The sequence below is a fragment of the Epinephelus fuscoguttatus genome, linkage group LG16 (assembly GCF_011397635.1).
Source record: "Epinephelus fuscoguttatus linkage group LG16, E.fuscoguttatus.final_Chr_v1".
Lineage (NCBI taxonomy): Eukaryota > Metazoa > Chordata > Actinopteri > Perciformes > Serranidae > Epinephelus > Epinephelus fuscoguttatus.
In genome coordinates this window covers 10,670,507-10,686,938 of record NC_064767.1, presented here as the reverse complement: position 1 = coordinate 10,686,938, position 16,432 = coordinate 10,670,507, and the positions used below count along the sequence as shown (strand labels likewise).

Here is a 16,432-nt window from a genome sequence, read left to right as displayed (position 1 = left end):
GCAGAGACACACCTTTCATCAGTGAGAGCAATGGGAGCAATGGGACGACTCTGTGTGTGTGTGTGTGTGTGTGTGTGTGTGTGTGTGTGTGTGTGTGCGTGCGTGCGGAGGCAGTGTGCGGATTTGACCTGACCCTTTAAATACCCTTCCCCCTTCTCCTGTGATCCATATTTTTCCTTTTTCTTCAAGGCAGAAAGGCCTTGGGATTGCTCAGAACATTTTCTTGCTCCCTGCTGACAAAAATGTAATCAGGCACTTCTGTCTAGTTTAAGAGCGTAGTATCAGTGATTCATACAGCACGAGTCCTCATTATATCGCTCCTGCTACAGTGGGAACAGAGGAAGAAGAAGGATGCAGATAATTAACTGTACTTTAGTGGGACTGGCCCGACTGTATGCACAAAGAATGCTGAATGTAGATATAAGTGGGGTGGACAAAATAACAGAAATGCCCAGCAGTATGATACAATCTCAGCCGAGGAATTACTTCCATCCACATCACAATTTATGTCCAGTGCCTACATCCCAATGCAGGAAGTAGTGTGCCCTATATGTAGAGAGGCAGAAATTAAGGGTAGCTTATAGGCATTTCCTCCAAAATAATATTTGAGACCATAGTTTGTAGGGGTAAAGTATGTATGGGATTGAATTGTAATCTATGGTATTCTAGTGAATTTGTCTACCCTGTGTGTGCAGTGTATATAGGAGCATTTGTTGCAAAGTGAGGGATGTGTGTTTTGATGAAGAATGAATAAAATAAAAATATCCAAGTCACAATCAAATCTTTTTCATGTTGGCATGTAGCAACAAAAGGGCTAAATCAATGCTTACGCAGAACATTTTCTGGCTCCCTGCTGATAAAAATGTAATCATGCACCTCTGATTAGTTTAAAAGTGCTGTATCATTGATGACTGATGTGGGTGAGTGCTTTTAGACTTGAAATATCTCAGCATGCAAAACAGAGCTGCAATGATTATTCAATTTGTTGTCAACTACTAAATAAATTGGTTCGTTTGAGTAATTTAAGGAACAAAATTCTCAACTTCCATCTTCTTGAATGTGATTTTTTTTTTTTTTTCTGTTTTTGATTTTTTTACTCCTTGACAGTACACTGAATATCCTCCTGAGACCCGAGCCTTTGTTTTGTATGCATTATTAATTTCTTCTAGATATTTGGGATCAATAGGATCTGATAAGTATAAAAAACGAAACATTGTCAGTGATAATGAAGTCCCAGTGTCCTTCAATGAGCTAATGATAAATTGTTAGTGTTATTAAAATGAGTACTTCCTAATTATCAGAGTCTTAGCTTTTAACTGTCACTAAAATTGGTCAAATTTGTTGCCATATCAAACCGCAAACATTATTAATCATAAATAAACTGGTAAATGTGATCAGGTTTTGGACCTTGTCCACTTTTGTGACAGGATCGCCTTCAGACTGACTTGGCAGAGATGGCTGCCATCTTGTTTTTACATGGATTAGTGTATTGTGCTCTTACTACCACTAGATGGCACAAAAAAAGTGTCCACAAACGAGGACAACAGGTCTGAGTTAAGCACAATGAAAGGTCCAGTAAACCCAAAATGTAATGTCCTCATATGAGGACACTGTCTCAGGAGGATGTTTGGGTTGTGGACAAAGCAAGACATTTGAGGACATCATCTTGGGCTTTGGAAACACTATGTGACATTTTTTACTATTTTCTGACGTTGCAGACAAAAGAACTGATGAATGAATTGAGAAATGATAATTTGACAATGAAAACAGTCATTAGTTGCAGCCCTGATTCAAAAGATTCCACTATTTTATTGTACTATTTCTTCCCTTCTTTATAACCCAGGAAATAGAAGTTATAATTAATAATGCAGGTCTTGTGCAGTTTGGTCTGTTGGGGGTGTAAATAGCTGCATAATTTTATGACTTTTTAATTGTCACCAATTAGTTTCTTTACTTAATTCATTTTATTTTGATTTAATGAATGATTTCTTCCTCCAGAATACATGCATGGCATTTCAAAGTGATATAATTTACTGGATGTCTTCACTGCCCGTTTGTCCTTGATCCGGGCCCTTGTGCTACCAGCTTAACAACGATACTGTTCCAAGACAAATCCCTGTTCATTTACTACATAAAACATGTATTTTCATGCTACTTACCGCGGCAACTAATTTGGATTCAGGAAAGACCGCAGATGTATTGGAACATGATTCATAGAATTATTTTGTACGGTCTCTGAATACACACAGTAATTACACCCTGAGTCAAAGCAAACAACAACAACTACGGCACATGAACCCCCTGAAGGGCTGTGGCATGAATCACTGAATATATAGACTATCAGTTTATTTACAAACAAGCGGTATATCCCTCATGCGTATAAATAAACATGACCATTTTATTATTTTCTGTCTTAATAAATGTTCTGAGCCAATACGTTAAAGGCATGTATGTGTTCATGGCAGTCGTGTGTGATGTCATCATTTATTTACATATTTCCAGGTATCATTTTTCATCCTGTCTGTCATAGCGGAGTAAAAATATTCCCCGGTGCGGTTTGGGGCTTCTCAGAATATGCAGCAGGAACTCCCGGCAAGAGGAAGTGGCACTAACTAATGCGCTTATTTGGAAAAGAGCAGCCAGCACCCCCCTCCTCTCGTTTGGCAGGAGACTCCACTGTTGCACTGGTTTCTATTAGGACTCACTGACTCTCTCCAACCCTGTTTCTGTCGGTCTCTCTCATTCCTTCTGTGTCTTTTACTCATTTTTCCCTCCTTGTGTCATACAGCTTGATTTCCTTCCCCCCACATCCCTCCATTTCTTGTACTTTCAATCATTATCTCATCCTCTTTAATTGCCCCCCCCCAAAAGCTGAGATCGAGACCACACTCCTCTCTCGCTCCTCATTCTTATCCTTTCCATCACACTTTCCAGTTTTACCCCTTTACCCTCTTCCTAACTTCCCCTCCATCTCATCTCATTCTTCATCCACCCCTCCTGTACCTCCTTTCCCTCGTCTGTAGTGGTAGTGTGTAGACGGTGCTGCAGTACGCTCCGGGCAGAAAAGTAGGCCAGGATTACTCTTGCTGGCTTGTCCCCAGTGAAGCGTGTGTTGCATGTGTGTGTGTGTGTGTGTGTGTGTCTGTGTGTCTGTGTGTTTGTGTGTGTAGGTGTGTGTTCAGGCCTGGGAGAGAGTGGGCATACAGGCTGGCCAGCCAGCAGTCAGCCAGCAGTCAATGTAGAGCTGGGCATATGGAGCCTGAGTATTGGGCCAGCAGGTATTTTTCAGCGTCTGCTCTCTCCTCCTTTGTTTAATATTTCCCTGCTTCTTGGCGTCCTGGCCGCAGAAGCCTGTTTGCACTGCCAGCACAGACCTACAGTATGGTATAAGCTCAGATGGAATATCACTTCTGTCAGATGAACATCATGTACGATCAAACATCAAAAAACACAGCCTTTTGAGCATGTGCTTTACGATGGGTTTGAATTGTTTGGACAGGATCCTTCATGAAAGTTCTCTCAACTAGAAATGACCAGGCAAACTCTGAGTATAACAAACACACCAGAAAATAAACTTATTATGATTTTCTTTGTGGTATCAGTAGGGATATGATGGCAAAAAATAGGAAGGTATTAGAAAGCTGTTTGAGTCATGTTTCTTTTTATATGTCACTAAGTATTATAGCATATTTCTGAGATGTCTTAAACTGGTGATAAGGGGCAAAGCAAGTCTGTATGTGTACCATCCTTAAAGAATGAGGCAATTTAAAATGCTTTACATGATGTATCACGATGTCCTGGGAAGAGTGTATGATATATACATCAAAGGTGTGGACTTGAATCACATGACTTGGACTTGGACTTGGACTTTGAGTCAAATTTGATGACTTGCAGCTCCACTTAGACTTAAAGACCAGTGACTGGTGACTTCACTTGGACTTGAGCCTGTTTACCTGAAAATATGGTGAATGGACTGCACTTGTATAGAGCCTTTCTAGTCTTCCGACCACTCACATTATACACTACATGTCACATTCACCCATCCACACACACATTCATGCACACTGGTGGCCGAGGCTACCATACAAAGGGCCACCTTCTACTCAGTAACCATTCACATGCTCTCATATACTGATGGAACAGCCATTGGGAGCACTTTGGGGTTCAATATCTTGCCAAGGATACTTCAACATGTGGGCTGGGGGAGCCGGGGATCGAACGGATCATCCTCTGATTAGTGGATGACCCGCTCTGCCTCTGAGCCACAGCTTTGATACCTTTCCCAAAGCTCAAATATTAGAGTGTATTATTCAAAAACAGTGCCACAGATCAATTTCCATACATTTCCAGAATCAGCTAATGTGAACGCTTTTCATTCCCAGCAAGTTGACACTAATTCCCCGGATGATCCACTTTGTTTGAACGATCCAGCAGCATCCAATCATGTTCCAGGAGAGAACCAAGACAAACAAATGTTATGTTAGAGAGCGCCGGTTGGAAAAATGATACCAAAGATAATTATGTTAGCGTACGAAAACGATGTGGTGGTCAACAAAAAACGAAATCAGAATGCAAACGTGCGGGTCAAAAATTACAGATAGTGACGCAAAAACTTCCAACTTCGTTTGGCATTTGAAGTTACACAAGAATAGTCTGTGGAGACTAATAATAAGATCGCAATGCTTAGCTAATATTAGCTTAACAGCTCAGTCACTTTTGAACAAACTTGCTCCAACAAATGAATACAAATTTTAAAAACCATTCATGATTTTGTAAATTTAATGTTATTGCTCTGTTGTTAAAATGTCATTACATTTGGTAAAGAGCACATTAGGACTTGTTTAGGACTTGAGACTCAAAGTTTAGGACTTGGGAATTGATCGTAAAGATTTGAGACTTAATTTTGACTTGCAAAACAATGACTTGGTCCCATCTCTGCCATACAGTAGAATGCAGTAAGACAAAATATGAAAGACACAAGATGATAAAAATACACATAAATGAGATTAGAAAAGAGCAAAATAAAAAACATCTAAAATAAATTACAGAGTTGTGCAAGATAGGAGAAAATAGGCCCAAATTTAATCCAATAAAATGCAGTGGCAGACCTCAGCTCCAGGATAACAGGGCAAATGCCTGACATTCTGGCAACAGGCTTTATCTTTAGTCAGATACTATGATGGTTACACACACACACACACACACACACACAGAGCGGCCCTCATTTCCAATCCTCATCGCCTCAAACTTAATTGTTCTCTTAATTAGGTTGCAGAGCAGTGCTTATTGCTGCAGGGAACACGTGTATGTACAGTAAGTGTGTGACTGCGTGTATGCATATCTGTGTATGTGTATCCGTGTATGCATACAAGTGTGTGTGTGTGTGTGTGTGTGTGTGTATATAGATCTGTATACAACGTATTTCTATCACCTCTGTGTATTGCATGGTGCGCCTGGAGGAAGTGGAGCTCTGATGTGTGAGCACCAGTAGCTCCACAGAGAGCGATGCATGCCAAAACCCAAATTCCCCCGTACAGTCTGACACTCACCCCCCCCTCAACCCCCCTCCTGAACATTATCTTCCCTAGATGCAGTGCTACAGCTCTCTACTTCCTCCCTCTCAAATTGTGAGTCTTGAGTTGTTTTGTCCACTATCAATCTGTAATGCACTGCTTTTTATTTACATGCCTTACTCAATTTGCTTTTTGGGAGTAGGCTACACCACCTTTTTGCATCATGAGCCATGCAGGATGCTAGGTTGCTTACATTTTAAAGCTGCCTCTATGCCTCTGTGTAAGAGCCTAAACCTCCCTCCCGATGGTCAGACCCAGGCTTATCTGTTATGTGTAAGGTATTTTGGCGTTTACCTTTTGCTTTGGGCTTGGAGTTAGTGGCCACAGTAAAGGTAACTCACCAACAACAATGAAGAAAAAAAGGAAAACAACATCAGAACTAAATGTGGTAGAAACATTGTGAAAATATTCTTCTGTTTTCCAGGAAAAATGTCCACACTGAGGATGAAGATTTTCCACTTCTACAATCGCCATCCCCTCCTGAGAGTCACCCCCAGAGCTTTCTGAAAATTGCTGCCTCACCCTTCCAAGAATCCCAACCTTACTGAGGTGAATAGGTTTGCATGCCTATCTGGTTGGTCCCAGGTGAGGGAGCTGGACTCAGAGCTGTTCAAAGAAATATTTGGAAGAGTGCATGTCGGAAAGAGGAACCTCATCCAGACACCGAGGGATACTGGAGCCCTCTATACCCAGGCTGGCGGGGAGCTCACCTGATAGTGCCTAGTGTCCTGGCCTGCACACATGAAATCTGGTGCCTGTTGTCATGTGGACTCATCACCAGGAAGATTAGATGCAGCGATCTGGTGCATCGCAAGTTGGCATCTTGGAGTCCTGATTCTTGGCTACAAAAAAATTGTGATGTGGATTGACACCACTCTGGTAGGAAAGGAGCTGGAACATTGAGGAGATGAAAGAATACCAACTAGATGTGGTTGGGTCCACCTCTGTGCACTGTACCAGACCTGGAACTGAACTTCTAGATGGAAGCTGGACTTCACTGGAAGGAAGGGGATCAAGACCAGCTTGCTTCACATCCTGCCTCTTGCCTAAAGGTGAGAAGTTTATAATCTTATAGTGCATCCAGTGTTGTAGTGCTGGTAACACTGTAAAATATCTATTAGGGTTTAATGAAGCATACATGAGTCAGTATGCTGCCTTAAAATACATACTCATGCGGTGTATTTCCCCCCTCAGCAGCAAGGCCTCACGACCAGTTTGCTATGAAGTGGATATGCACTGTCCACAGCGCGCGCATCCCCGTAATTATGATGACCATTTTCAGGTCAGTGTTACCCTTTGACCAACACTGTTTCTTCCATGAGTTTACAATTATCCTGCATCTGCTGTGGATGTTTTAAGTTCCTAGAGGATGAATCCTTATATTTTTGCTGTCCACCTTAACTTTCCTCTAAAGCTGCCACTTTCCACCTGCCATCAGGCTCTCCAGGGGATAAACCTTCTTAATTTTAACAATCCCATGCCTTTGCTCTACTGACATCCTCTAGACAAACATAACTTTTTTAGCCCCAGTTTTAGCAACGTTTTTCTTCTTTGTTTGCTGCTCTGTTTTAAAAATTAGTACATGAAGCATGTCGTGTTTCCCAAAAAATTACAATCTCTGTGGCATTTTTAATCAGTCAATCCAACCAGAGTTGGTCAGATTCAATCCATAGATGAGAGGAGCAGGTGTTTGTGAGTAAAAGCAAACTTTAGAACCAGTGCACTGAAGGTTGAGTTTCACTTTGACTACACCTACCGCTGCGCTGCTCCAACTATGGAGCAAATACTATATCCTCCTGAGACCCTCTGTCCTCATATGAGGACATCACATTTTGGGTTTACTTGACCTTATACTTCTTTCTACTTGACTTAGACCTGTTGTCCTCATTCGTGGACACTTTTTTGCAGCCATTTCTGCCGAGTCAGTCTGCAGCCGATCCCGACACAAAAGAGGACAGGGTCCAAAACCTGATCACATTTTATACTTAATAATGTTTGTAGTTTAGTATGGTAACAAATGCAAACAATTTTAACAACAGTAACAAGCTAAGACGCTGTTAATTAGGAAGCACTCGTTTGAGGACGTTGGGACTTAACTGTCATTGTTAAGTGTTACGTTTTTTATACTTATCAGGTCCTACTGATCCCAGATAGCTTGTAGAAATTAAAAATGCATACTAAACAAAAGTTTGGGTCTCAGGAGGACATAATGAGCAGTCCAGCTCCAAAAATAGAAAATATAAATGTGGCGGCAGATGTTGATGATGTAGCCACCACAAAAAAATGAATGTGTGGGAGACCCTGGCATGAAAATGTCATTCTGCTGATCTGTAAATGAAATGTGAATTAGAACATGTTGTTTCCAAAACAGCCCTATTCTTATACTATCACAGGCTACCCTGCTTTGCACCACTAACAGGCAGCAGTGTCTTAAAGTTGGTAAAGGACTGTCTATTTTGCCATTTAAGACACTACTGTAGTCAGAGAACAGTTAAAACCGATTATTGAACCAATAAGTCTGTTGCTCTTTGAGATCTGCCTCTCAGCATTACCCCCAAATTGTCTTTTATACCACTGCTGTACGTCTGCTACAAAGTACAAAGTCATTTCTCCGCAGTAATTCGGCTCCCTGGTGGAAATATGATTAAAACTTGAAAACGTGGCTCCGTCCAGGTGAAAGTGTTTAGCGCTGGGTAGCATTGCTGTGCAGGTGAAAGTGTTTAGTGCTGGGTAATGCAACCTCTCTTGGCCCCCTGCTTTTCCAGCTGCGCATAATTATAGTCTCTCTGTCTCTCTTTTGATTGTTTCCCCATGTATGTACAGATTAGCCAAGGAAAAGACATGTTATACAGTAAAAAGTACTGTGTGCTGTATTGATCCCTTCATGCTGATAACCTCAGTGCAGCCATCATTGTCTTTCTGTAATAGCTAATCAAAGAGGGCTGCATCACTTATGATAACCCTGTGTGAAAGTTTTTATTCAAGAGTGCCAGATCGGACTGGTTCCACTCTGACAATAGTACAAAAGGCAACGGTTACAAAACAAAATGAAAGCTCTGAGTCCGAAAAACTTCAGTTAAAGCTTAGAAAACAGCACAATAAATTATACAGTATATTCTCTTCCATTTGTCTGTTCATCCGTCAGTGTTTAAATTAGTTCTGCCTCCTCACTGGTCTCTGTGTGTACAGTATACACAGATCTGTGTGTATAACAGTGGGTGGAAGGTCAGGGAGGGGGTGGTTCCATCAACCTCCAGCCTGTGGCTTTCTGCTGGCTAATTAACCATCATTTTACCCAGAGCCTGAGCTGCACTGATGGGGGATAAGCTAGCCTTTGACGGGGTAAGGCAAGCGTGGCGGTTCCTAATCAGGGGGCCTGCAAGTGGGGCGGAAAACACCTGTTCTGGGTACAGGTGTACACCCCAGCACATGGCTGCACTCTTTTGCCCCCTTCTCCCCCCGAGCTCTTTTTCTTTCTCTCACTCTTGTTCTCTTTTTACAGGATTTCTGACTCACATTCCTGCGCTCTGTTTGACTCATTTTTATTCATTTTTCTGCTTCTTCTGCATGCATGGAGTAACCCAGTTGTTGGCCAGTGTTGAAGGAATATTCCACCCCTAAACGCTGTTAATTCAATTCAGTTTTATGTATAAAACCCACTATTACAAATCACAATTTGCCTTTGAGAGCTTCACAACTTTACCGCTTTATGACATCTGTCTGTCCTTGGACCCTCACAGCAGATAAGGAACCCCCCTCCTTACTTGCAAATGGAGAGACAGAGAGGGAGAGAGGAGCCAGGTGTATCATAGTGGGTCCCCCAGCAGACTAGGCCTACATCAGCCTAACTAGTGCAAACCAGAGCCAGCCCTAACTATCAGCTTTATTTAAGAGGAAAGTCTTAAGTTTAATCTTAAATGTAGGGATGATGTCTGTTGTAAATCAGCTATTGATGAAGAGCATCTGAATTTTTAGTTGTGGCGCTTTAGTGGTTCTGGTCGAGGCTAAATTTATACAACTGAGGATGTGATATTTGCAGTATTTGATTGCAGAAAAATCTTAAGCAGTGTGAGAAATCTACTGTAATCATTAGGTTTTGGAAATCAATTCTAGGACAAACCAATTTCTGCACCCGGTGCAGTTTCATTAACCATAACATAATGCAGTCAAAAGAGTCACAGCAGTCACTGACTTCTTTAAATATAAGTTCATACCCCCTCACATGGCATTGTTCAAAGGTCTGGGTAATGTAGGAATTGGCTAAGTGAGGTAGGCATAAAGACGTAGGTCAAGGGAATAAGGACACATAAAAACTTACAAAGTACAACCTCAAAAATAAATTTGTGTGAAAGTAACTGAAGATAAAATAACAAGATTTTTTATTATAATGTAAAATTAAAATTGTATGATGTAGGGCTGCACAATTATTTGTATATTTATCACGATCACAGTTAGGTTCTTGACAATTAAGTGGACACGATCAACTGTGAAACTGATGTTTAAATTGTGTCCTCTGCTCATAGAAAACTTCACTGCTTATCAAATCAAGTGCCTTCTAAACTAAAAGTCAGTTTCCCAATTTAAAGAGATGTTATGCTGCTACATATACACCCTGCTGTGGCAGCCTGTGAAAAGCTTAGATGAATGTTGCAACTGTGGATGGGCAAAATGAAAACCATTCGTTCAACAAAAACAATCAACAGCTGTTGTTTGGAAGTATTTCAGATTTAACAGAGAGAAAATCATATGCAAGGAATGCGACTTGTGACCAACACAACTAACTTGTTAAACCACCTGAAAAAGTACCTCAAACTGTGATACAATGAATGCATGAAGGCCAAGACAATTAATGTTGTTAACATCACCTTACCTTCCTTGTCCAGCATCAACTCAAAAATCACAAGGCTGTAAAGCATGTCATGGTATAGTGACTGCTGGAAAACTAAAATAAAATACAGCGGTGGATACTTATCCATCCAGTTCTCAAAGACAGTCTGGAATTAGCAATGCATTTTCTTTACATCTTTGTTAATTTGCAGGAATGCAGCACAGTGTGACAGTAAAAGCAGCCCTTTGTTGATGTAGTTTGGCCTTATTTTGATGCAAAAACATCAGCAGGAATGTAGCACAACATGGAAGTGAAAGCAGCTCTTTGTTAATTTAAATGTGAAACTGCAATGTAAATAATTTGTCCTATAAATCAATGAACAATCATGATAAATAATGGTGATCTCAGTGTTGACCAAAATAATCGTGATTATTATTTTGGCCATAATCGTGCAGCTTGAATATAACAACATTAGTTTATCATTTTTAATATTGATTAGTATACACTGCTCATTCTGCTCATCTGGAAACTGTGAAAACAGGTGATATTGAACTTACATGATTGTTTACTTAAGACTGGAAAACAAGTCAGAAGAAATCATATGCTCAGCTGACATAACATGTTTTTGTCTTTCAGTCTATGTTGAGAGGTCAAGTGCTGCTCAGCTGACAAGCAGCCTGTGTTTTTACACAATCAGATTTTGTTAAAGTTTCATGACATTCATTATTGCATTCTGTGTCATAAACATTTACCAATAATGCTATGTCAGACAGTGAAAACAAATATATGAGTAAGGCGTCATCCTATCATTCACATTAAGGCACTGGCTCTAAAACTGTCTTGCATGTGATCACTTATATCTGACCAAAGTCGACTTATGACCCCTAAATGTAAATTGTGAGCAGTTCAACTACATGGGAACATTTTCTTTTGTAGATATATTGGTATTTGTGCATATGGCAGTTGATTCCTAACAAGAAGTTGCAGTATAGAAATGGCAAAATGTGTTTGAGGCAATTTAGAAACTGTCAGCTTTAAATAGTGTGTCATAATTCTTTAAAAAAATTAAGTGACTTTCATAAAATAATTTGATAATATTAAAAAAAGGCGATTTGTTTCTGCCTCAAAAACCCGGTCAGTCGGTTGAGTTATATTCTTTATCCCTTTAATCATCTTGTGACTCGTCATATTTATCTTGAGATCTTGGGGTTGCGACTCGCAGGTTACACTGCTTAAAGCAGTTACATGATGTTTTTATCCAGAACACCTTGAATGAAACGGTAAAAAGTTTTCTTCTGAAAGGCATTAAAAACATTAGCAAAATACATTAAAGGGAGATAAAAGCGGGAATGAAAATAAAGAGAGAATGGGTTGAATAAGGACCACAACAAATCAGGCTTTTTATGTTGCTGCAGTCGGGGTCAATACTCCATCAAACTGTTTGCTGACAAAATGAATGGCAAACATTGATCCAGTGTATCAGCAAACTGATGTGTTGCTCAAGCTTTACTGTTAAAAATAAAAATAGAAATACTCAGTGAGGTCTACTGCATGTTAGGCTGTGGTAATGTTGAGTTTATAACTTGTATTATACTGTGTTTCTTTAAAATGAGTGAGCAATGTAAGTAGTGATGTTCCTGATGCATTCAGGGTCCTGATGACAAGGCATTAGTGCTCTCAGAGAAGGTGTATACTTGCACGTCTGCACCGTCTCTCCCATCCTGAATTTCCTTCCTCTCCTCTTTTGTCTTCATTGGAAACAGCCTGCATCTTGCTTTTCACTGAAGGAAGCAGTGCATGGATAATATGGTTACGCCGTTACTGATGCATAAAGCTGCGTGTCTGGTTCTTGTCAAGACCTTGCCACCAAAGTCAATTTGCCCATGCCCTGGCAGAATGTAATATTTCTTTAATCAGATCAACACGGAAATTACGTCGGTGGACTGTATTGATACGAGAGGAAATAATTAAACTCGGGGCTCCAGGAATAATTTCACCCTCTGAGCATTACTGTAAACCCCATAAAAATAACAAATCCGCCCTCTCCTCCCTCCTTTGCAGGATGAGATAAAGAGGAAACCAGGAACGTAGATAGACGGATGAGATTTCATTTACGCAGCCTCTGTTTTCCCTCCAGCCTTTCAGCAGGTTCCTCTCGCCCAGTCTTCCACTACTACATCATCATCATCATCATCATCATCATGCAGCATGATGTCCAAAACCGCTGCGAGTTTCAGCAGTGAGATGTGCAGTTTGAGAAAACACTAACACACACTGAATACACTTTAACATTAGTGAAACAAGTTTATACATTTGCTAATGCTTTTCAGTGCCAGAGGACACAGAGATCTAATGGAGAAGTTACGTCTCTGTATAATGAACGAAAAAGCCTGTTGCTCTGTTGTTGCTTCTTGTATACCGTCCCACTCTGTGTAAGGTTGTTAACTGTGACGCTCAAATGAACCAGACCAGACCTCTCTAATGGCTCTTATTGGATCTCACTGGGAGGAAAGATTGGCCCCACCTGGGTTACCATCACCAACCCTTACCCATCATGCCTCCCTAGATAATACCAGGAGGGGGTAGTGTCAATGACACAAACCTTCTTCATGCTTTCATCAAGGTCATAGATAACAAAAATGTTTGCACAGAGAAATAGCTGCCTATATTTAACAGGAAACTAACAGTTCTGGTAATCTCGACAAACAGCATATAAATGTACAATCTGTAGTCAACGGGACAAGATTTCTGTAAGTGTTAAGCCCAATTCAGACCAAAGATTGGAAAGAGATGAATTGAAACAGGCAACAACTCTCTGTAGTTCTGTTCTGATTTCAGCTTTTCAGGCTTATTTTGTGGCTGAATATAATTTGTAGCTTCCTAAAATATGAATGAGGACAGTGATAGTGAGATACTGGCTACAGTTGCATTTGTGGTAGTGATGAAACAGTATAAAAAGGAAAATCAGACGGACTGTATTCACAATAAATATGCCACAGTAATATAAATAATGAGCGCCAATTAGTAAGGCAATGAATGTGTTTGTGCAGGGGACATAAGCGCATAAAACGAGCAGCATCAACCCACCATCCGACACTAGTACACGTACGGTAACAGAGGGTTTATGCTGTCTGTGGTCATTTTACCTGATCAGTGGACTTCACTACAAGCTGATTGGCTGCAGAAACAGGTGACGAGCTTCACGTTCTAAAACCAGTTGCGGACGATTTGACCAGCTGAGTTGCAGGTGATACCATCAGCCAGCTTGAGTCAACCTCAGACAGCCAGTTCGCACCTCTGCAACTTTTTTCCCTGCTTCCCTGGTTCTGAAACTGCTTCATCTCATCATGAATCATTGGTCTGAACTGAGCTTTAAGTGGTCTGGTTTCCGTTTGTAGTCCAAGTAGTATGGTCCAATCAGGCTTAGGTTGCATGCAGCATAGTAGTGTGGAGAGTGAGATGGCCAGAATGCAATCTTGGAACCCATCAGCTATCGTCTGATGATGATTTAGCTTTTTCTTAGCTTTTTTAAAAAACTGATCTGCAATCTTATACACATATTCATTTACAGAGATTAGTCAAAATGTTGTCTGGACCTGTCTCAAGTTGCTAATCGAACTGTAAACAATGAGCAGAGTACAGAAGAGGAAGTCTTGGCCCAGATATCCATTATCCGGATATTCACTGGCTACACTGGAGCTCCTGACATATGAGTTGTTTCCCTCTGTGACTACATTGTCCTCGGATCAAGATCGCAGTTTTAGCAACAATATCAATTCATTTTAAAAAGCCTTTAGCAGTGGCATTATATGAAAGGTATAAAGACGCTCGCCAGCACTTTCACTTGTGGCCTTTTAAATAGAACTGGCATGTGCTGTAAATTTTAGAATGAAAGATAAGAAGTTTATTTTTTATTGATGAAACTAGTTTTTAAGTAATGCACAGGTGAAGCCTGGCACCCCACAGTATTTGCCTCACTTTGGGCGTTTGCATAGATGCATTAGCTTGAGATAGATGTAATTTAATTTAGCTGGTGACTGACAGTTCTCTCCATCTGTTAGACATCAATAATTAGAGGCACCTTTTTAAGTGTTATCCTGTACTTGATGACAGCCCACAAGCCTGATGGTTGTCAGGGGCACCCTATTGAGTGTCATCCACTTAATGTTTATTTTTTGTTTATTTATTGATTGGCTGTTCTCTTTTTTCCTTCTTTTTCTCTCTGGGGATATGTATTTAGTATAAATTCACACGTACAAAGTTGAGACATTATGTATTTATTTCGATGTATACTATGCAGTTGTGAAGGTTTATACATGGATACAGTGGTATGGTACATTCACATATACTTTAAGCACTTTGGTCACATGTTTGCGCATGCATGCTCCTATTTATTTAGACATAAGTGATAATCCTTCCTACACCTGACTGGAGGAACTAACTCCTTCCTCTTATAGAACAACATGGCAGCTGTTCAGGAAACTGAATGTCACAGCAGTCCTAGATTATCCACCAGCATCTCTTTTTTCCCCAAATACTTGAGGCTTGATGTGAGCAGTTGGCTAGGTGTACGATATGTAATCATAAGATATGGGTCATGTAATGTAAATGCTCTTACTGATTGGTTGGTACATATCAGATCTGGCTCGGCCCATGCATGTGTAGTTGTTTCCAGACTGTAGTCTCGTAGCGAAAATTGAGCTTGTGCGATGTGTTCTGGCTGCGCGAGGCTTTATAGGTCAACACAACAGCAATGTGTCAGAACTGTTGCCCCCTAAACATCTTGTTTTTGTTGACGTACATTGGTTCAACTTCTCACCTTACTGAAGCAAAGTACACTTATGGCCACACCCAGAGAGGTGAGGTCAGGGGTGAAATGAGTTTTAAACTTTCAGCCAGAGTGGGCAGTTAAATACTGATTTTCAGCCTTGTGTTGAGTTACTCTTAAAGGAAACACCCTAGAAACCATCGTCATGCATGTCCTTTTTTAGTAACACAATGCTTACACACACACACACACACACACAGGCTGTAACAACCCTAGTGTTTTATATTTGGTCTCACTCGAGGGGCTCTTGATGCTATTTGTTAAAATAGAAGAAAGCATTATTCATTCAGTCTCCCCACAGCACCTAATGGGTTTGGTTACGACCTGTTTGCGTTGTGTCAAGGTGACTGCAGCTGCGGTGACGCTCAGCTGCACTTGATACAGCTTGTTAGTAAATGAAGATTAAGTGTTAGCAGGGATAAAACACAATACACCTTGATCAGGCTCTCAAATGGAAGATTAATTTACTGTTCTCTTGAATGAGCAATCCTCGCGGTCCGTAATTATTTAAGTTCCATTTTGGGTTAATTATGGTCATTAGCATTATGTGTTCTAAGTGAGGGGGCTAATTTTGAGAGAAGTGGCTTGAGATTTAAAAAAAAAACAAAAAAAAAACACACGAGCTTTGAAATGAACAGATCATTTGGTTTTGAGGGGCGGAAATTGGTAGAAAACAGCAGGGAAACAGCTGAGGAGGGAACAATTATTCTAATGGTGTGACAAACGCAGATGCTGCAAATTAGATTTAGTTTAGCATAGGTGCTCCCCTACCAGTTACTATTGGGAGGCTGAAATTGGTGATGGTGTGATGTGTGCATTTCTGTGTGAGTGTATATGAGAACAAATCTTAGTCTTTAAAGATGGAAAATTCAGTGCACCTGTGCTGAAAGGGCTGTTGAAGATGTTCATTACAAAATTTGGAAGTTTAAATGAGTAGAAATGTATAAGGATGCCTTTGATCATATCACACTCATCATAGTACAACATAAAGACAGTAATGCCGACTTTATGCACCAAACCTGCGAACTCAAATCAAATGTGCATCCATTGCTCTGCTTGGTGTTCCCTGATATGAAAGGTTTGGGAATCCTTGTGCTAACAGAAGATGAAATAGAGCGTGTTGTGTGCAGTGAAAGGAAGGTTGCAAGGGACAGGATGATGAAGGCTTGTTTGGCTCTTCTCGTTTCTCCTCAGTAGAGCAGC

At 40.6% G+C, this 16,432-nt stretch overlaps 1 long non-coding RNA gene across 1 annotated transcript in view; it reads left to right on the top strand.

Moving 5' to 3' along the window:
• Nucleotides 1–6,010: 6,010 nt before the first annotated feature.
• LOC125903221 (uncharacterized) overlaps nt 6,011–16,432 on the top strand; it is a 68,570-nt gene continuing 58,148 nt past the window's right edge. Inside the window, exons 1-2 of the long non-coding RNA XR_007451250.1 lie at nt 6,011–6,625; nt 6,768–6,855. This is a non-coding gene — a long non-coding RNA (uncharacterized LOC125903221). The remainder of the gene's footprint in view (nt 6,626–6,767; nt 6,856–16,432) is intronic.